This window comes from Silene latifolia, chromosome X (genome assembly GCF_048544455.1).
Source record: "Silene latifolia isolate original U9 population chromosome X, ASM4854445v1, whole genome shotgun sequence".
NCBI lineage: Eukaryota > Viridiplantae > Streptophyta > Magnoliopsida > Caryophyllales > Caryophyllaceae > Silene > Silene latifolia.
In genome coordinates this window covers 121,420,642-121,434,818 of record NC_133537.1, presented here as the reverse complement: position 1 = coordinate 121,434,818, position 14,177 = coordinate 121,420,642, and the positions used below count along the sequence as shown (strand labels likewise).

At 42.0% G+C, this 14,177-nt stretch overlaps 1 non-coding gene across 1 annotated transcript; it reads left to right on the top strand.

Moving 5' to 3' along the window:
* Positions 1–4,073: 4,073 nt before the first annotated feature.
* Positions 4,074–4,182, top strand: LOC141625451 (small nucleolar RNA R71). Its single transcript, XR_012535231.1, has one exon. It is a non-coding gene; the product is annotated as a small nucleolar RNA R71 (small nucleolar RNA).
* Positions 4,183–14,177: the final 9,995 nt, after the last annotated feature.

Here is a 14,177-nt window from a genome sequence, read left to right as displayed (position 1 = left end):
GTTTCTCTTTAAAATGCATTCCACCATCGCTAATGACAACCCTAGGGACACCAAAACGAGGGAAAATAATCTTTTTAAATAGCTTAATCACGGCTTTTGCTTCGCAATGGGGAGTAGCGATAGCTTCTACCCATTTGGACACATAATCTACAGCTACGAGGATATATTTATTACCTTGATCGCTCGAAAAAGGTCCTTGATAATCAATGCCCCGTACATCAAAAATCTCAACCTCTAGAATGCCTACCGTGGCATCTCATGTCTCTTTGAAATATTCCCGATCTTTGACAAGCATCGCACTCAAAGAACAAAATTGCGACTCTCTGCATGCAAAGTTGGCCAATAGAAGCCGATTGAGTACCTTAGCCACATCCGGGACGGACCATGGTGACCACCATAGGCGTAAGAGTGGCAATCTTCTAGGATATCCTTCACCTCCTATTGAGGCACACATCTCCGGATAAGACCGTCTCCACGTATTCCTTGAAAACATAAGGATCATCCCAAAAGTATTGTCTAGCATCATAAGCGAACCGCTTCTTCGCCGCCATGATAGCTCGGGTGGTATCTTACCTCACAAAAAAAATTAGCGTTATCGAAACCACGGAGGTGGATAAGACCCCGAATTAGTAATAGCTAACAGACTCTCATCTGGAAAAGAATCATTAATGGGTAACGAATCCTCCCTTTCTCGTCACCGCAGACGAGATAAATGGTTAGCCACCACATTCTCTCGCACCTTTCTTATCTTTGATCTCCAAATCAAACTCCCGCCAAAGGAGTATCTACCTCAAAAGCCTCGGCCGCATCCTTCTTAAGAAAGAGAGTCTTCAAATACGCATGGTCGTATAAACAATAACCTTAGAACCTAACAAGTAATACCGAAATTTATCTAAGGCAAAAACTACAAACTAGAAACTCCTTCTCGGTGGTGTAATAATTGACTTGAGCCTCATCCAGAGTTCGGCTCGCATAATATATGGAATTCAAAACTTTATTTTTCCGCTTTGTCCCAAAACGCACCAATCACATAATCGCCGCATCACACATAATCTCGAATGGGAGGTCCCAATCAAAGTACCGAATGATTGGCGCAAAAACTAGAGCCTCCTTTAACCCGTTAAAAGCTAAAAGGCACTCATCAAGAAACTCAAAGACAAAGATCCTTAAGGAGCAATTGTGTAAGTGGTTTAGCAATTTTTGAAAAATCCTTAATGAAACGCCGATAAAAACCAGCGTGACCAAAGAAACTCCTCACTCCTTTAACATTCACGGGAGGAGGTAATTGCTCAATCACCTGCACTTTTGCCTTATCAACATGTATACCCTTATCAGAAATCATATGCCCTAACACAACTCCCTCATTGACCATGAACTGACATTTTTCCCAGTTTAAAACAAGATTAACATTACTACAACGCTGCATGACTTTATCAAGGTTAGCTAAACAACGGCCAAAGTCATTACCATAAAGTGAGAAATCATCCATAAATACCTCCATAATGTTCTCTATATAATCAGAAAAAATCCCCATCATGCACCTCTGAAAGGTAGCAGGGGCGTTACACAATCCGAAAGGCATTCTGCGGTATGCAAAAACACCCTGTGGACAGGTAAAAGTGGTCTTACTCTGATCATCCGGATGAATAGGGATCTGAAAGAACCCTGAATATCCGTCTAGAAAACAGAAAAATTTGTTAGAAGCAAGTCTTTCAGTCATTTGGTCAACAAAAGGGAGGGGGAAGTGGTCTTTCTTGGTGGCGGCATTCAACTGTCTATAATCAATGCACATCCGCCACCCTGTCACAACTCGCGTTGGTATTAATTCATTTTTCTCATTTTTAACCACGGTAGTCCCTCCTTTCTTCGGAACTACCTGAACTGGGCTAACCCACTTGGAGTTGCCAACTGTATAAATAATACCTGCATCGAGTAGTTTCATCACCTCGGCCATAACAACTTCCTGCATCTTCGGGTTCAACTTGCGCTGACCCTTTCTGTAAGGCTTGTGGCCTTCCTCCAGCTCTATCCTGTGCATACAAATATCAGGGCTGATGCCCTTAATATCATCCAAAGAATAACCTAAGGCTTTCCTGTTTTTCTTAAGCACACACATCAAAGCAGAAAGCTGGTCATCATTAAGCTTAGCACTAACAATAGCTGGGTACTGCTCCGTATCATCTAGAAAAACATACTTAAGATTAGGTGGAAGTGGCTTACGCTCGGCACCTTTACCTCTACAAAGATAGGCGAATCGGCTTCAATGGTATAGCAAGTGTTTACCAAATTTTCGTTGGCCAGGCTTATGAGCATCTCATCTTCTTCCTCCGTGAGCTCGTAGCTTTCCATTGAGGCTACCAAAACATCTAGCTCCTCAAAGATTCTCCATTTGTATTATCGCACACTCATCTAAACGGGTTAGATCGGCTAAGGGATCCTTGGCTAAGGATTCCCTCCAATTACAATTAACACCACAAACAATATCAATGGAATAACACATATCATCATCGCGAGTTCGGTTGCCTTACGAGCAAGACTGAACTCAATGGTGTCATCCCCTACCTCTAAGGTTATGATTCCGCGTTTGACATCTATTACAGCCCCAGCTGTATGTAAAAACGGTCTACCTAGAATAATAAGTATCTGACTGTCCTCTGCAATGTCCAAAACAACGAAATCGACAGGAATACAAAACTTACCCACTCGAACGGGTACATCCTCTAAGACTCCCAAAGGTCTCTGAGTCGATCTATTTGCCATCTGAAGGGTAATATCGGTCACCTTAAGTCTACCAATATTTAGCTTTTCGCAAACGAGAATATGGCATGACACCGACACCGCCCCTAAATCACAAAGGGCCTTTCCAATTTCGTGGTTACCTATAGTGCGGGGAATTGAAAAGCTACCCGGTCCTTTAATTTAGGTGGTATGTTAATTTGCGAAAGAGCATTACATTCTTCCACAAAAGCAACAAAGACCATCATCATGAAAATTTCTCTTACGATTCAAAATGTCTTTCATAAATTTAGCGTAAGAGGGTACCTGGGTAATTAGATCAGTGAAAGGAATGGTTACGTCAAGATTCTTGACCATCTCCAAAAACTTACCAAACTTGCGCTCCACTTAGTATTCTTTAAACGCTCCCGGATACGGGATCGCAACATCGCCGTAGGATCGAACCTTCACTTCCGTAAATTTAAAACCTCCGTCAAATCATCAATAAGTATAGAATCATGCAAATTAATTGACGGATTTGCGTCTGGCTGAGACCCGATCGATCGGCCATTGGGCTCGGCGATCGACCAATTACATCGGTTTGAACAGTTTACGTCGAAACTCCTTCGTCAAGAAACTTGATCGATCGATCGATATTGTTGGTCGATCGACCACATGCGCTGGGTTCAATTAGTTTCTGGTCGGAAACTTTTTCATCAGAGATTCTGGTCGATCGACTGCTGTTGTTGGTCGATCGACCGCTGGTACTGGCAGTAAAGCTCGTTTTCGCACCAGAATTTAAATTTGTCTTTTCATCATTTCCCGAGTCTTCTCTTGGCTTATCGGGACCATCATAAGAAAGGCCACTTCGGAGATTAATGACATTAATGGTTTCAATTGGCCCCTCACATTTGCTTGAAGAATTGGCGACTTGGTTAGCCGCTAAATTCTCTAACTGCTTCACAAAATTCTTTGCAGATTCAATCCCGGCTTCTTCTATTTTCGTGACTTGATCCAAAAGAGCTCGGATTATTTCTCTCAATTCCGCGGTCTCATCTGAGTTATGAACAGGAATTTTAATTTCTCTCTCGGAAACCTTAGAAGTCTCGAGCTTTTCGAGCCGGGCTGTAATAGAAGCTATGAGTCTCGCAACGGCACTCATTTCATCACTTTGCTTTCGCGAGTTTCCACGCGAACTCCCAAACTCAGCTATATGGACTGCCATCTCCTCAATAGTGTTCCAACCTTTATTCTGACCAGTATTATTTTGGAACCTACCATTCGCAGCTGCATCCAGGATAACCTTGTAGTCATCATATAAAGAATTATAGAATAAGTTGCAAAGGTACCACTACTGGAAACCGTGGTGAGGGACAGACCGAACCAAACTCTTGAAACGTCCCCATGCTTCACAAAATTCCTCATCAGGTCCTTGCTGGAAATTTGTAATTTTGCTTCTCAAGGCATCAGTCTTTGCGAGTGGGAAGTATTTTTTGTAGAAAGCTAATGCTAGAGATGTCCAATCCGTTACTCGAGCTGCTACCCTATCAAGGTAGCGGTACCAATCTCGCGCAGAATCCTTCAAGGAGTATAAGAACATCATCCCCTTTACTTCATCTTGGGTCACCCCAGCCGGTACAGGTATGGAACAGCAGTAGTCTGTGAAAATTTCCATATGCTTCAAAGGATCCTCGTCCGGTAGACCAGCAAACTGATTTCGCTCCACTAAATCGATATAGGAGGAACGAAATTCGAAATGACCATGAGTAGGGGTGGGTAATCATATCCCTTTGGAACAAGCTGCACTTGTGGCTGAAGATTATCATATGTTGTAGTCATGATTGCAAAACTGAGAGTACTCAAGCCTTCCTCTAAAAAATCTGTCCTCTAACTGTGCAAAAGCAAAACTAGAAGCAAGAGTAAGCAACGGCCTCAAGGAACCAAAGTTCCTTGAGACATGAAAAATAAACTAAAAATAAAGCAAGCAGAATTACACCGTCTCCCCGGCAACGGCGCCAAAACTTGATACCGTCGTTTTGTATCAAAATTAAATTTATAAATCCGAACAAAAACTATAGCTAGTGATAGTAAGGGTCGAACCACAGAGAGACAAGACCAATTCTATTTGCTATTTTTAATCTATTGAAGTAACAATTAAATGGGGGTTTTGAATTTGTTTGATTCTAGAGGTTAATTGGCAAAATAAGAAATTTCTCAAATAGGATAAAAGGGAGATCAGGAACTTCGGTTCACCATGGCCAAGGTCGGGTCAAAAAGGTAGCAGAGGTCCTGTAATACGGTCTCAGGAAATATGAGCAAGCCTTTCGATCAATGCTCAAATTTAACCTTGCGGTCTTCTAATTCCCTAGAATTTCTCAAATCTTTCGCTCAACGGAAATTCCAAAACTAATGAAAACCTAACCTACTAATCTTTCAATCTAGTAAGACGGGTTTATCAAAAGGAAATAAGATCAATACGGAAGAAATCATACTAATAAAATCGACCCTAATTTACGCCATGGCTCACCTCGTTCCCAATCAAGATAATTAGCTATGCATGATTAAAACTATAACAATTGCAAAATTTAAGACAAAGAATAAAATTGACATGATTGAAATTGAATTTAAGACAAAGAATTAAAACTGAATTGCTTGAATATAAATTGGTAACAACAAGAATTAAATTGGCAAGAAATAAGAAAAGAAGGAAATTTAATTAAAGCTTACTAAAGAATTGATGAACAAAGCAATTGAATTGAAATCCGTAGTCTCCACTTTCTTGTCTCCAAAACTAGATCTAAAAACTTCAGTTGTTGAATAATAAAAAGCATAACCTAAATTATTGTTGCCTTCTACTGATAAACGTTATCGAAATTTGGTAAATTACAAACGGCCTTTCAAAAGACAAATGCATAAAAGACCCACAGCTTCGCGGTCTGGTCGATCGACTAAGTGGCATGGTCGATCGACCAACCAGTACAGTACGCACCACTTCTGCTGAGCTTCCACGGTCGATCGACTGGAGATGTTGGTCGATCGACCAACTACGCTGTGCAGTAACTTTCTTTTCTCTTCAATCAGCCTCTTCACTCCATGCACGCATCCCAAAGCGAACAAGTCCGAACTCCCATCTTCCAAGTTTCCATGAAGTTACCTCCAGAGGACGATTTAAGCTTGATTTAGCTCACTTCCACTCATTCCTACAATAAATCATAGAAATTCCAAAGTAAACTGTTTCGGGAGAAATAGTAGCTTTAAGCTAACAAATACGCATAGAAATACGTGCCAAAACTGCAAATAAAGTGTATAGAATATGCACGTATCAAGGAGCCGGCGCTCCTTCCACGACGTTTGTCGACGGGAGGTGAACTCTCTTCAGTTGGACGGCGTGAGTACTTCACCTTGCGTTGTTTGTCTTTCTTCTTCATTTTAGAACTGATCATAAGAATGATCCTTCGTTTGCTTTTCTTAGTGGGTGCCTAGGCCTTGGGCGGACTACGCTGGCGCTCCTCCCTTTGTGGCTGAGGTCCTTCGACCTAGGAGCTCGAGCCGGTTGCTGCTTAGGACGTCGATGGGTCCTGTGTGGTACTTGGGCGAGCGTTTGGCTCGTCAGTGCTCTCGGGATGTCTTGACGGTTCCCATCGATCCTCCTCGGACGATGTTCAGGGAGCCTTCTGAGACTGAGAGGGAGGTTGACCTGGCTGGCATTGGTGGTGACGCCCGCCTTCTTCCAGGTGAGGACTACTCGGCGTTCCTCTACGGTAGGCTGGCGTACTGGCCGGTCGTGGTAAGTGTTTTACTCTTATATTTGATCATTTTGAAAACACGATGAATGATCATCGGTTAACGGAAATCATTTGATTTTGAAGGAGGTTGAGGCGGCCGGCATCGAGCGCCCAGAGTACCCCGAGACCCTTGAGTACACTGACGCGACGAGGATGACGACGATCTCCGAGCTGCGTGATTTTGATGCGGCAGTGAGAGATGCTGGTCTAGACGAGTGGCAGCATCTGATTCGGAGGGTGAGTCTCCTAACTTGTATAATTTTTTGTAAGAACACATTTGCTTGAGTTTGTCCAATCGTTAAGAATCTCTTCTTTTGAAATTTAGGTTGCACCATCCCGGTTTGTGGCTTTATGGAGGGTAGCCAACCGGCTGCGGGCTACTGTCGTCGAGGCACTTGCTGGCGGCCGAGGACGTCAGGTATGAACCTTCCGTAAAAAGAGTTACATTGGCTATGTTGGGAGGTATTTCGATCGAGTCTGGGTCATCCTGAGTATCAACGTAAGTAGAGTTGCATTCAAGATAACACGAAGAGTAAGCAGAACCTGATTTATTCATATTAAAATTTGAGAAAAGTTGAAACAAAGAAGCCATCTGATCTGTAGTCAGTGGCGATAAAGGGACAACCGTTGGGACATTTCCCGAACTACTGTTATAACTTGACACTAAGCTAGGAGAAACAAGGGGAGTGAGAATGACGACAGGAGAAGACTCTCTAGGAGCTTCTCTAGACTCCGACTCTGACTCCAACTCTGACTCTGACTCAAATTCATCGTCTTCTGGTTCTTCCTTGAACATCTCTCCTTCTCCAGTGGTGAGCTTGAAGAGTCTTCCTTGATTGTTTGTCCACTTGATCGACTTTCTCCATCCTTTCTGCTGATTGGTGTTGGTTTCTGTGATTAATGCGGTAGGGTTGAAGTGATCGTCTTGAAGTATCATGGTAATGATCTCATCCTGCGCGGCTCTAATAAATCGATCTTCTCCAAATAGTAGACTAACAGCTTGTTCGTCTAAGCAAGGTGCTTGACGAGTCTTGACGGTAGGAACCGTTTCTGGAGGAATGAAGTAGAAATCGTGAAAGATCTCGATTTCGGCTAGCTTCCTTTCGAGATAGTGCCAAGGCTCGGGAAATCCATGAAAGATATCTTGACTTCCTTCCCTAACGAAGTATCCATTTAGGGTAAGGAGGTAAGGTCGCATTTGGATTCCCACGTTCTTACGGTTTTGAACTTGAGTGAGCATCTCGAGAATTTCCTCTTTAGTGGGTTTGTATCCTAGTCCAAGGGGTATTCTTTGTGAGTTACCCTCTTTGTAGGGTGCAAAGGTATTCCTTCGGATAGGATTCAAAGGCATTCCCGGGAAGTATCGCTGGGATTTGAGTATGTGGTTGACCACTAAATTAGAGTAGGGATTGAAGTACAAAGGTGCCAACTCGCTTTCTATGACGCATATGCTATGGAAGCCTTCAAGTTCATGTACTGGATCCGCAACGACTTGATTACTTGACTTCTTTTCGATTATTGCCTTGATGGGTATAGAAGTGATCGTCACCACCTTACCATTTAATGGGATTTTGATTTTCTGGTGGAGGGTGGATGTTACTGCTTTGGAAGCGTGAATCCAGGGTCTTCCCAGAAGTATGTTAAAGGATGCCTCAATGTCCACTATTTGGAAGTTAACCTTTCGCTCAATTGGCCCTGTGGCTATGGTTAGGTTAACAAGTCCTACTACCTTTCATCGTGTACCATCATATGCGCGAACACCTTGGTTGGTAGGGGTCCAATCCGACTCTTTCATGCCCAATTTGTATGCTGTTTTCAGGGGTATGACATTTACTGCGGAGCCATCATCTACCAAAGTCATTGGCACATTCTTCTTTAGGCAAATGACAGTGATATAAAGAGCCAAGTTATGACTTGCACCAAAGGGTGGCAAATCTTCATCCAAGAAAGTAATAGGATTACTTAGCTTTGGTGATTCTTGGAAGACCAAGTTGACCACGCCGTCGGGTGTGGAGTTATGTGCCACATTTAGTTTGGCCAAGGCTTGCAGTAAAGCTTGGCGATGTGGGAATGAGCTTGCCAGTAGTTGTCAGACTGAAAGATCAGCCTTTATCTTCTGTAGTTGCTTTAGCAAATGGTCAGTAGAGCCATCTTCATTATCATTTGGTGTGACCACATTGGTTAGACCGTTTGTTATGGAGTCGTTTTGAGAAGTGTTTTGGTATGGGCGTCCAGAACAAGTAAGGTGGTCTACATCTTGATCTTCACAATTTTGGACTATTTGCTCACTGATTTTGACTAGGTAGTGTTCAGTGAGATACTCATCTTCATCATCATCGGCCCATATCCCATTGATGGCGGCAAGTTCCCTCATTCTCATGATTTCAGCCTCCAATTGGATAATTTTGTCGACTAGTTCATCAACCATGGCTAATACTTCTTGCATTGTAGTGTTTTGAGAGACGACTAGTGGTGCACGTTCTTTAGGTGTGGCGTTGGGATCACGTAGGGTTGCCACTGCACTCTCTAGTTCCATGACTTGCCTATTCACACTTTTTGCCCATGCAATGAAATCGGTGATGGTTGGAGAAATGGTAGAGTAGTTCCCTTCATTCTCTATTGCATGAATTTCATCATCGACTTGAGAAATGAGGTATGAACAATCTATGGTAGATTCTTCACTTGTAATCATTAGAATTTCATGAGGATTTTGAGTGTTGTTAGGCTTGCCTCCAGGCGGTATTGGCAGGCGACCGTCTTCAATCATATCTTGAAGTACATTTTTCAGTTTGTAGCATTTCTGTGTATCATGTCCCTTTCCTCTATAGTATTCGCAGTACGAATTCTCATCCCAGAACTTGGATTTCTTTTCTGGTTCGGGTGTAGGGCCTATGGGTTGAAGTTTACCCAGTTTCATCAACCTTTTTAGAGCGTTGGAATACGTGTCCCCAAGATTTGTGAATTTCCTTGGTGGGGTACTCTTCTTAGATGGCTCGAGAAGGTTAACTTCATCGGTTTTGCTAGTAGAGCCATAAGAACGACTTGTTGAGCCTTGATATCCATGACCTACTGTTTTGGACAAGAGCCCTTTACGGATGTCATCTTCGATCCTTGTTCCTAGTACGGTTAAGTCTTTGAAGGTCTTAATGTTTTGCTACCTCAAATGATTTGCATAGATGGGTTTGAGGTTGTCCACGAACTTCTCCACGAGGGTAGCTTCATCTGGACGTTCAACAAGTTGAGTACTAGTGTTCCTCCACCTACTTAGGAAGTCGGTGAAACCTTATTTGTCATTTTGGGTAAGAACCTCTAAAGTGCGCATGTTGACTTGGATTTCAGCATTATCCGCATATTGTTTGGCAAACTCAATTGCGGCATCATCCCAGGTGGTGATCTTCTTATGTTCTAGAGAATAGAACCATTGTTTTGGGATGGTGTCAAGGGATGAAGGAAATATCCTTAAGAACATCTCGGGTTTAATGCCTTTGATAGACATGTAATCCATGAAAGCACGAATATGGTTCAAAGGGTTTTCATGCCCCTTGAATTTAGGGATATCTGTCATGTTGAAGTTGGTTGGCAACTTGGAACTCACGGCTTCATATTTGCGATTATTTTCCCTATAAATGTCGTCCCCTTTGAGATACATCAATTGTTCTTCCAAGTATTGGAGTCGTTCCTCAGCTGTAGTCATACCTATGGAAGGGTTTTTGTCCCCGAAGTTATTCACAAATTCATCAGACACTTCACTTTCTCGAGGAGGCATCCTAGTTTCCACGACATATATCCGGCCTTCGATTGTGTCAAGGCGATCATACACTTGGTCTTGAGTGACTTGGAGATGAGCTAGCGCGGCTAGGATTTGATCATTACCATTCTGGAGTTGGTTGAAGTTCGCGTCGCTTGTTTCAGGCATCTTGGAAACTGGATAAGAGATCGACGACGAATCAAAACACGATCGACCATTCTAGCACACTTACTCGAAAAGAGATGTTTTGACTCATGAAGTGGAAGTGTGCCACTTGTGTCGAGTGAGTTTTGAAATGACAAAGTTTAAAAGTGTTGGTCCTAGTCAACTTTAGTGTAGTTGTAGGAGTGGACTCGAAGTGAGATTTTGAGGCCCGAATTTTGTCTTGACAATTGGACAGAGTTTCGACTGGTTTTGCGCTAATATTAGGCCTAAGTTCGAAATCTTTACATTTAAAAAAGGATTTTGATTTTACAAAAATCGTCATGGTTTTGTTTAGAAATGGTGATCACATATGGTACAAACAATATACAAGCATTATAACGGGATGCTGAGTGCATTTAGAAGGGTTTTGGTTTAAAGGGTGGGTTGCCATACCGAACAATCAACCCCGAGGTCTGTGGTGAGGCTCGTACCAAACAAGAGTAAGGCCGATTCCTAGTCCATTTCCACAAAGGGTGAAAGTCCTTGATACAAACTAGAGGAAGTACCATGGTATGGATGACGTCAATTGTTATCCATCCTTAGGCCCAAATAAGAATTAGGACCGTTTAGATAGGACGATTGGTCGAATGGGTTGGGTTGGGCCTAGGAAGGCCGAATAAACGATCTAGGAAGACCGAGTTATGAGAACCGACAATTGTCTTGTACAAACTATTCCCTAACCTTGTTCAAGTTTCACCCTTTTGGCTACACGTAAGTGTATTATCCCCAGCGGAGTCGCCAAACTAAGGACACGGGCCCACGAGGGCGCTTGGGAACAAGCATTTGCATTTATGGGGTCGCCACTAATTTATTGTGGAAAATTGGTTACCGTTCGAATACTTCGTGCCATGTCAAGACACAAAGTAGTGACATGAACACCAAGAACTCGTTACCCTTAGCATTCTATGTCTAGAATGACTCTCGTGGATGCCAATAAACACATATGTTCACACAGATCTGGAGTAAGGGGTGAGGGTACGTATTAGGAAGTTCTTTTGATCGAACACCTAATCCCGCCCGCCTCAATAGCGGCCTCGACTAATGATTAGGGAAATTGTCTATACTCGATATATTGTCGATTATATGCATGCAATGCAACATCCATTAGATTAATCATAGCATGTGAGAATTAACTAAGTCGGTTAACACGAAATTTATCATACAATTGGGTCGATATGGAAATTTAGGATTGATTACATGCGAAAACATACAAGCAATACGATAAAAAAAATATAATAATAATACAATAAAGAAAATTACAATAATTACATCGGATTTAATGATTTATGTCGAAAACACATTTAAAACGGATGTTTTAGAAAAGAAAGAATAAATAAATTAACGAACATAAATTAGGGTGATAATACGAAAAATAGTAAATTAAATACGTAATCTAAACTAGGTCAAAACAGAAACGGGAATTCAGGGACAAAAATCAACCGGGAACAGGCGCAGCAGAGCTGCGTCCCTTGGAAGAGGCGCAGCGGTAGCTGCGTCTGTTCCTGGGTTGAGTTCTGGCTGTGAAGCCGGAACCGCAACTCGTTAGTGTTAATTGGTGAATTTAATGATTGATTATGAATAATTGACTCGGATGAAAGTGATTTAACATATTATTTACATGTGAATGAGGTCATAAAAACTATGAAACATGAATGAAACCGATTGGGACGAATTATACAAGATTAATGAAATTATTTATAAATTAACAAGCTAAACAAATTAATTAGGTTAAACAAGTTATTAATGATGAATTAATGTTGGTGACGGTGAATAACAGATACAAGTATATCAAAGATGAATTCCAGAGATTCAATATGGATGAATCGAACCTCTAAAAACTCGGATTGACCTTACTGACGAAAACCCGCAAATATGGATTATAAAGGATTTAAGTCGGGAATTGAAAGATGAATTAATTATTAGTGAATTACAGGTTAAAATTATCATGCTTAAATTATCGTGTCGATGAAATAATGAACAATTGAAAACAAAAGCAAAAACAAACGAATTTTCAAAAGACGAAGGAAGAAGAAAGGAAGCAGGAACTACGGCAGCCTCACGAAGAGGCGCAGCAGGTGCTGCGTCCCTTCGAAGAGGCGCAGCAGTTGCTGCGTCCTTTCTCGACGGTTGTCCTCTGATAATCCGTAAAAAGGGTTTTTAAACAAGGTTTTAAAAATCGGTTTTAAGAATACTTTCGGCATAAATCTTACAATAATGATTACAATAATAAAGAACAACAAATAAAAGAAGGATTTACACCCTCAGACTTACATGTTTGACGAAGCGAGATGAACTTAGTTAACGTTTAGTGATGCTCGACTTGAATGTACGACGAAAGTGCCCTCTAAGAGGAAATTTAGCAAATTTGATTAAGTTGATTAATTGTCGAGTTGGTCAAATTGGTCGGTCATGCAAAACGAGGCTGGTACTCAGAAAGATCTGAGCTTACGTGGTCGAAAGTTCAAGCACATAGACGCCAAAAAGCAAGAGCGTGTCTAGAATGCAAAGGGAGAAGAGAAGGGTGGACATTCGCGTGACAAATATGAGGAACGAAGGTCCCAATTTATACTAATCACACGGAGGAAGTAGGGTTTTCGGAGAAACTTTGGAAGTGAATCTCGAAAAGATACGGAAAATACGCAGAAAAGGACTGAGGAAGAGGCGCAGCAGGCACTGTGTCCCTTGTAAGAGGCGCAGCACCTGTTGCGCCCTTTCCTCAGTGGTTTCCTCCTGCGGAAGAAAGATTTTCGCGTTTCTTTTATGGAATAGCGGATTAATCTCGTTTCCTTAATATTTTGTGTGAATATTACGGGAGATATTTTACCAAAGATAAAAAGATTGGAAAATATGGAATAGAAATATCCGGAACATTCCAGAACATTCTGACTCGGTTTTGGAAAATGAAGACGGTTTTTGACCCGGACTCCAAATGTACTCTAATTACTGTCAAAACGACCGTATCGGCACGTAGATGACAATTAAGAGGTAGACACAAGTGTTTGAGTGACCACTTGACGATAAACTTACGAACTGTCACAAATCGTTCCGTATACCAAACATGCGGCCCAATCATCACCGGGTGGCTTGCGGGAGGTGCAGAAATGAGGTATCTACACAGCCTCATACTTATATACAAGGTTGCTTTGCTTTAGTGATGGTGTAGTTGGTCGAAGTGGTAAGTCAAGTGATTTAATTCACCATGACGGTACCAAAAAATGTATAAGGCTCGTTTTTTCAATCGGTAGGTCGAAAATACGTGTCGTTTGTAGGCTCGGGAAGTCGAAGTCTAGAATTTTAAGGGAGAAAAGAAGGGACGGACTCTCCCGAGCCTTCAAATGGTGGCATTTGAGGGGTATTTATAGAGGATTGTGTGGTTGTGCACGTTTTGGGCGATGTGGCCACATGGACTGCTTTAAGAGGCGCGAGCATGTTCGCGGGCTTTAAGGTGTCTTGCCACTATCACGCATTTGGATTTGCGGTTTGTTCTATCCTAGGTTTTGTAGGACATGATTGTTTTACTTGACCATCAAGTATACTGTATATACTTAGCATTGAAGCATTATGGGGTTTATTTTTTGTGTTTGACTCTGTTTCACTCGTTGTTGTAGTCGGGATTTGAATTTTGAGTCGGTTTTTGGTCCGGTGTCAGTTTTGACTCTAGTTAGTGTCATAGCGACCCCGTCCCCGTGCATAAAACATTCCAGGTATTTTTGAAATGTTTTGTT